Source organism: Mytilus edulis, chromosome 11, assembly GCF_963676685.1.
Source record: "Mytilus edulis chromosome 11, xbMytEdul2.2, whole genome shotgun sequence".
Lineage (NCBI taxonomy): Eukaryota > Metazoa > Mollusca > Bivalvia > Mytilida > Mytilidae > Mytilus > Mytilus edulis.
Window position 1 is genome coordinate 71,355,326 of NC_092354.1, and position 8,086 is coordinate 71,363,411.

Sequence of the window (8,086 nt, forward strand, 5' to 3'; positions counted from 1 at the left end):
TTTTATTGTTGTCTGTTTGGTATTAAATTAATAATTAACCAATATTAACCAACAACATAATTGTACTACATGCTCTTGGCTTCGGAATGGCACATAAAGAAGGTGGCGGCTTTAAACAAGACACACAAAAAAGGCAAAACCTAAAAAAGTATGGATGTCAAATGATTGCTTACTCCTTAGAAAAGAAGTGCGTTCCCTTGGAAATAGATTAGCTAAAGCCCCTAATAAAAATGCATTAAGATTGACTTATTGCAACTGTTAAAGAGAGTACAATAAATTGAAAAATAAATTAAAAAAGGATTTTTTTCATTCCTTGATAAAACAAATAAATGAGATAAACCCCAAAAACACCAAAGAATTTTGGGGAAGCATTAATAATTACAAAAAAAAGAATAATAATTGTGAGCCTGCTATTTCTGCCAAAGAATGGGAGATTCATTATAAAAATTTGCTTGCTTCAAGTAATAATGATAAAACTGATACAAATCAAAATATAGAGAACAAAAATCACAACTTTTCTAATACATCCCTTAATGTCCCTATTACATGTAAAGAAATCAAAGACTGCATTAAGAAGTTAAAAAAGGGAAAATCTGGAGGTTCTGATTTGATAATTAATGAATTTCTAAAGGTGGGGTCAAACACTCTAGTTTTACTTCTGACAAAACTTTTTAATAAGATACTTAACTCGGAAAAATTCCCCAAAATTTGGAACATTTCTCTATTGACATCAATTTATAAATCTGGTGACCCATCTGATTGTGGGAACTATAGAGGTATAAGCATAACAAGCTGTCTTGGTAAAGTCTTTACATCCATTTTACAAAAACGACTTAGTGATTTTCTTGAAACACATAATTTATTATCTTCAAATCAAGGTGGTTTTAGAAAAAATTACAGAACTGTAGATCATGTCTTTATTTTAAAAACAATAATAAACAAATATTTGTTTAAATGTAAAAAGAAACTATATGTGTGTTTTGTAGATTTTAAAAAGGCTTTTGACAGTGTCTGGAGATCAGCTCTGTTCTTAAAATTACAAAATAAAGGAATACAAGGCAAATTTTATAATATACTGCATGACATGTACTCTAATATCTTATATTCATGTAAATATCAAAATATGTTTACCAAGCCTTTTCTTGCTAATCAGGGAGTCAAACAAGGTGACAGTTTAAGTCCAACTTTATTTAATATATTTGTTGATGACATAGGAAAATACTTAGATACAAACTTAACTAGTGCAGTTAATTTAAATGGTAAAAAGGTGAACCATTTATTGTATGCTGATGATTTATTGTTGATATCAGAATCTGCAGATGGTCTCCAGAACTCTCTTGATTCTTTACAAAAATATAGTACTGAATGGAAACTGGACGTGAACCTTAAGAAAACAAAAATTATAATTTTCTCTAAAATTAAAGTAAATAAAGAAAACTTTTACTTTTATTACAGTTCCAATGCAATTGAAATTGTTGATTGTTATAAATACTTAGGAGTTGATTTTCATAGCTCTGGAAAATTTATACAGGCAGTGTCAAGCCTCTCAGATAAAGCTAAAAAAGCATATTTTGCATTGAAGTCAAAACTACCATATAGTGAAAATTTGTCTGTTAAGACTTGGCTCCAGCTTTTTAATTCAATGATAACTCCTATTTTAACTTATGGATCAGAAGTATGGATATCAGAATTCAAACCAAATTTTGAAGCATTAGACAAAAGTAAATTAGAAAAAAACACAAAACTCCATATTTAAAAACATACTTGGGGTTCATGGAAAGTCTTCCAATCTAGCAGTGCGGTGTGAATTGGGCACTTTACCCATTAGCATTAAATGTTATCAACTTATGTATAAATATTATGAGCGTCTCAGTGATATTGGTGAACGGTCTGGTGGTCCGCATGAAATTCTCAAGGCTGCTTTTGAAGTGGACAAAACTCTCACAAATAGAGAAAATTCATGGTCTTATAAACTATCTGAATTAATGAAATATATTGGAATACCCTTTAACAAGCATTGTAATAGTAATTTCAAACAGAAACTAGAAGATTTCTACAAAAATAAAATTATATTTGAACTTTCTAAGATAAAAGATGGAAACTGTGGTAAACTTTTATTTTTTAGTAATATTTATACTAAATTTAAACAACAAGAATATTTAAATTTTAATATTCCTAAATACCTTAAAAAAAACTCACTAAATTAAGAATTAGTGCACACTCATTAGCAATAGAAACTGGGAGGTATGCAAGACCAAAAATACCATCTAATGAGAGATTTTGTAAATTTTGCACAGGAAAAATTGAAAATGAGATTCATTTCTTGATTGAATGTCCGCAATATAACAAAATTAGATCTAAATATAAAATTAATGATATTAATTCAAATAATTTGAATGAAAATTTTACCAAAATGTTAAATCCTATGTCTGAAAAGGAATTAAAATCTATTTGTATGTATATTGAAGAAGCTCTTGATTTGAGAGACCACCATACCGTTTCACCAGATAATAATCTTTTACATTAGTTTGTGCATATGCACATATATATATATATATAAATCTTATATTGTGTGTTTTAAGTAAATATATGAAAATCTAGAATAATACTGAAATATAAGTTTATGGTATCAATATCAGTTTATTATGTATTTGTATACATAGAATTGGCTCATGACTTGTTACATGAATCTTTATTTCATTTATGTGTTGTTTTAATATTATAATTGTCTGTATTTGGATCGCGCCTCTATTGTGCTCTTTCCAATAAAATATTGAATTGAATTAAACATGCGACCCCCCCCCCCCCCAAAAAAAAACAACAACTAAAAAATAAAAAAATAATGCAGTCTCGGACAGCACACCATAAGACAAAAATGTTAAATACCAGTTGCAATTGGTTTCACTGAAAATGTTGGTATGGCGCACAATAGTCACTAAGCATCGGAATACGAGAACTCTCAGTTACTGAAAGCTATTTCAAAAACAATTACAACTAATAACAATCATGTTCTCCAAGATTGGTTGTTGTTTAATGACGAAATGACTACTAACGATTTGTTTTGTATGAAACATTGCTACATTTCATATAAAAAAAAAGCATGCTGAGACAGACATTAACTGCGAAACCATGTATATTTATTATGGTTTTTCAACCCGAGATAGATAAGACTATCTTATTTTTAAGCTTAGTTTACTTGTCATACTGGCCTGTTGTCAGAAAAACTAAACATACAAAGTAACTTGTTGTGGCAATACATATTAAAAATGTTTCTTGGCTTATGATAAATCTCAACAAACACTTTTTGGCATTTCAAAGCATAAGGGTATTAGTAAGGAGTATACACCTATAGTAAGTTTTCAGGTCAAAAGAATGCATGTAAATGTCAGCATAATGAAGATTTGGAATGTCAGACAAAATAAAACAACAAAATGCAATTACAGACGGACTGATGAACATGTAGACAGACGATGGACACATTGACACAGTATAATGTGGTAGACATATAGACCGACTGGTAGACATGTATAGACAGACTGATGGGGGAGGGCACATACACAGACTGGTATAGTAGGCAGATTAATGGATACGTAAACTGATGGTAAACATGGAGGTAATGGATACAGACTGGTGGACACATAGACAGACCGATGAAAATGTCAAAAGAGAAGAAAATAGGAGCTTTTGCTGATTATGTTTTAGCCACATAGTGGCTGAAATTCTTCACCACAAGACGTACTGTTTTATGCATTTCACCTTCAATTTTGGTCTTTTCGGACAATTAAGTGAAGTTACATGCTGCTACATGCATTAAATTGGGAAATACCCATGCAACACCAGTAAGAAGAATAAGAAAAAGAAACATTTGCCGTGTAAACTGCCGGTTCCAAGTCCGAATAAAGGAGGAGCAAAGTATTTTTTTTTCTAATTGGCGCAATCGTATGTTTTATTTTTTGCGCAAATGATACCATGTAATTTTAAAACAGGTGGCGCAAACGTAGCATTGGAGAAAAAAGTTGTGGCGCAAAAGGACGCATTTTTGGCGCAAACGGATCTCTCCCGAATTTTTACCAGTCTAATAACATAATAAATTTCAAACCTTCTATTATAATTACGTTGAAATGTTTGTAATACGACTTCCCTAACCTGAGGCAGAACTATGCAAGCATACGAATTATAACTCCCACGTATACAGTAACATTGTTTCTCCTATTACAAAGAAATAACATTTTTCAGTTAAACTAGTAGTGCAGTGACAAATTATTTCTTCATGGCAATATAAAGAAAAGGGAGATGTGTATAATATGATTGCGAATTAGACAACTATCAACCAAAATTCAAATGAAGTAGAGCACGGTACAATCAATTATATTACGGATTACAAATGTGTCGAGGTTTCTGATTGCAATGGATAACAACACAGAGATGTCAGTATATATTCAGGAAACTGCCGGGGTATATACGACGTTTTTATCCCCAATTGGAACCTCAAAAACGTCATCATAACACCGGTTACTCGTGACGTAGTCATAAGCTATCAGACTGTCAGAGGTTCACAGAGGGAAAATAATGACGTGCTTCAGTCAATAATACATTGTTGATACCAAATTACGCAATTAACACTTTTAATACTTTAATTTGATGTTAAAAGTGTTATTATAAATTATTACATACACGATAAAATTATGTTCACAGCAAATTAGAAAATCCTTCACGTATGCCGAACATATCAGGTTGGGTTTTTCAATATATATGTGTTGTCAACAAATACCTGCACTGGAAAATAACATTAAGTCAGGGGTAATCCGTAATATATGTGTAATTCAGGTCTCAGAAAGGGTATATAATGTGACATTCCCGGCTTAGGGCTTATATCCCTTTCGCCTTCGGCTCAGGGGATATAAACTCTAAGCCGGGAATGTCACAGTATATACCCTGTCTGACTGACCTGAATAACATACAAGTAATAGCTTTTCTAAAAAGCTTGCCGTATTTTAGCTGATTATATTGAGATCAGTGGTTTGTGAGTAGATTATTTTTATTGGAATATTGCACTGCAAGCAATATAAAAACTTATCCCCGGCTTAGTATAAATCTAGGATTTTGATTGGTTAACGCAAGTCGTTACAAAACCCATAGCCCCTGGGTGTTGCTAATCCATATCCCCGGACGTTGCTAACCATTATCCCGGGGAACTTCACGCAAGTTTTCCTTAGTTCCATGATTGCTCCTTGTGAAATATTGAATTCTGTAGATTATCCATGATGTTTGTATTTAAATATTTAATTCATTAACGACTTTGTCCTATTATGCCGATCATTTACACTCATTTCATTAAATGCATCACTTGACTGCCACATTTTCAAGGAATAGGACTACTGACCTAGCTATGCATATTACCCACGTTGACGTCACACCATCTATGGCGTAACGCTCACAACATTGAGCGCCAAATTTGACTTAATCCAGTTTCTCTGTCTCCGTATTAAAAACGTCTTATATTTGACTACCTGTATGGTTCTACCAAAGGTAGTAAGTACCCTACACCCCGCAAAAAATATGTAAAATTTCCAAATTTCAATAAAACTTTTTAAGATAATGAAAAAACGTCGTTTTCGCGTTACACTTTGTACCCGAATTTCCATAAAACTCGCCCGATTCGGACTAAGACCGAAGATAAATTCGTTATCTACGTTCATATCCGTAGATATGGATATTTTAACACCCTTCAGTACCCTGTACACCCTTCGGCTACGCCTCATGGTGTACTGGGGTACTTCAGGGTGTTAAAATATCCATATCTACGGATTCTACGGATATGAACGTAGATAACTTATAATAGCGCTTTTTTTCTACTAATTTGTCATTTTTGTTGTATTATTGGTGGACCCGTTGTTATGTTTATCTTTTTAATACTGGTTAATAAAATCATTACAGTGTGTACTGGCTGGTCATTATCGCGTATGATACGATTTTGACACGCCTACCGGCATAGCTTATGAATATGCATGAATATAGATAAGATCAGCACGTGTAGCCATAAACTGGGAGTTGTAGATTTGTAGTGTAAATATATAGATGTAGTTCAGTTATAGAATAGAAAATTAGATCAGAAATATAGTTATTATTTATTAGTATCCCAGCAAGTAAAACACGGATCTATCACCGTGTTATAATGGTAGGAGACTTTATAAAATTGAGAATGGAAATGGGGAATGATTATAATGAATCTGTGTCTATAATCAACGTGATAAAACTAGCATATAACCTACACATACTATTTGACAAAATGGACAACAATAGAAGGCAGTGGTGAATCCAGAGAGGGACGTAGAGGGCGTACGACCCATCCCCCCGGCCCCCATTTGCTCGTGTTTTTTTTTGTTTTTTTTTTTTAATGATTAATCATACTAGACTATGTGAACTTTGCCATTTCCTGTGTACTCTATTATTTAATATTTATGCGACAATTCTTTACTTATATAGACATTTTTCACTGGAATTTACTGATTGTCAAAGTCATGTAATTTGCTATGGTGGAGTTGACCAGTGCTTCGAAAAACGTCGCTCAGTCATTTTGAAATTCAAATTACAGTAACACATTGCTTAAGCTGAGGATGACAATCATGACACCTTCAAAGCGACATAGGATTGAGCAAGAACGTATTGACTTCTATTTCAATATTCTACCAAACAGGAAGTAATACACTATAGACTATAACACTCTCATGAAAAAAGTTCCATGGCAATATTATTTACCTACGAACACATGTTTAACCCCAAACGCCATTGTCATGATTGATATGGACTATACAAAATTGCTGTTTGGTGTGAACCGAGCTTTATAAATTGTGACTTGGATAGACAGTTGTCTTTGGTATTTACATGTATATGAGATCCTGTTATATCTATCTACAAGATTGAGAACACATTTTTTGTAATAAATTTAAAACATATTTAATTCTGTAATATCTGATAATATGTATCAGTTATTTGTGATTTTTCATTTGATGTGTACTCTCTGGTAATGTCAGTATCAGCATGATCAGTTGAATGGTTGTGATAAAAAAATTGGGGCAGTTTGCAATTGTCATGTGCAGGTACACCACATGTGGATCTTCTTTCCCCTCTCATTTATAAAATTGTGCATAATATTTATCACAGAAACGCATCAGTATTTTGGTGAATGAAACACTTGTCATATTAAATTAAAGTCAGAGGTGGAGTTTTGTTGTTTTTATAGGGAATCACTCAAGCATGACTTGAGTTGGCCCCTTTGTAGGCAGTCAGTGGGCTCCCGCTTATGAAAATTTCTGGACCCACCACTGAAAGTTTGAGTAAAGTTAGATAAGAATTTAATTATGTTGAAATTTGCACAGATAATGAATGAAAAATCTAGTAAATTAAAAAATAGGCACAATTATTAAAAGCTTTCCTTGCTTATTCACAATCACATATACAATGTAATATCCTCCATGCTACATGTATTCCGATCTGAGTTTTTATTCATACATACATTTTTACATGTAGTCTGGTGCTGTTCCAAGTAGTCTTCTTTTTTCTGTTTCTTGAGAAGTATTTGTTTTACCTGTTCAGTCACTGTAAAGTGTTACAATTTATATTTAAACGCAACACATAAATAGTGACCAAAAAGGTACGGCTATCACATGAGAGAAGCTAGAAAAAAGTAAAATGTAAACATTTTAAACATTTTTGTGGGACAATGAAAATGTGGTATATAGATAGATATGCATAGATAGACCATAGAACAAATAGGTAAACAAATTCAAAGGAGATGTACATGTAAGATGAATTATGAAAAAAAAGAGGAATGGACAATAAATATAGCCTTTGTTAGAGGTGACCCAGGTCGCCTATCTCTAAATCATCTATATTAAAGGTAACAACATATTTCTGGGCCGGGTTGAAAAATAAATGAAAATGACTTTGAAAAAAGCTGATAGTCTTTTAGAAATACACCAAATTTGGGAGACATCTATTAAAATATTTGAAATAATAAGAAAGTTGAGAAGAACTAAGCTTTTTCAGATAATATACAGACTATTGCAGTCAGCCTATAAAAGAC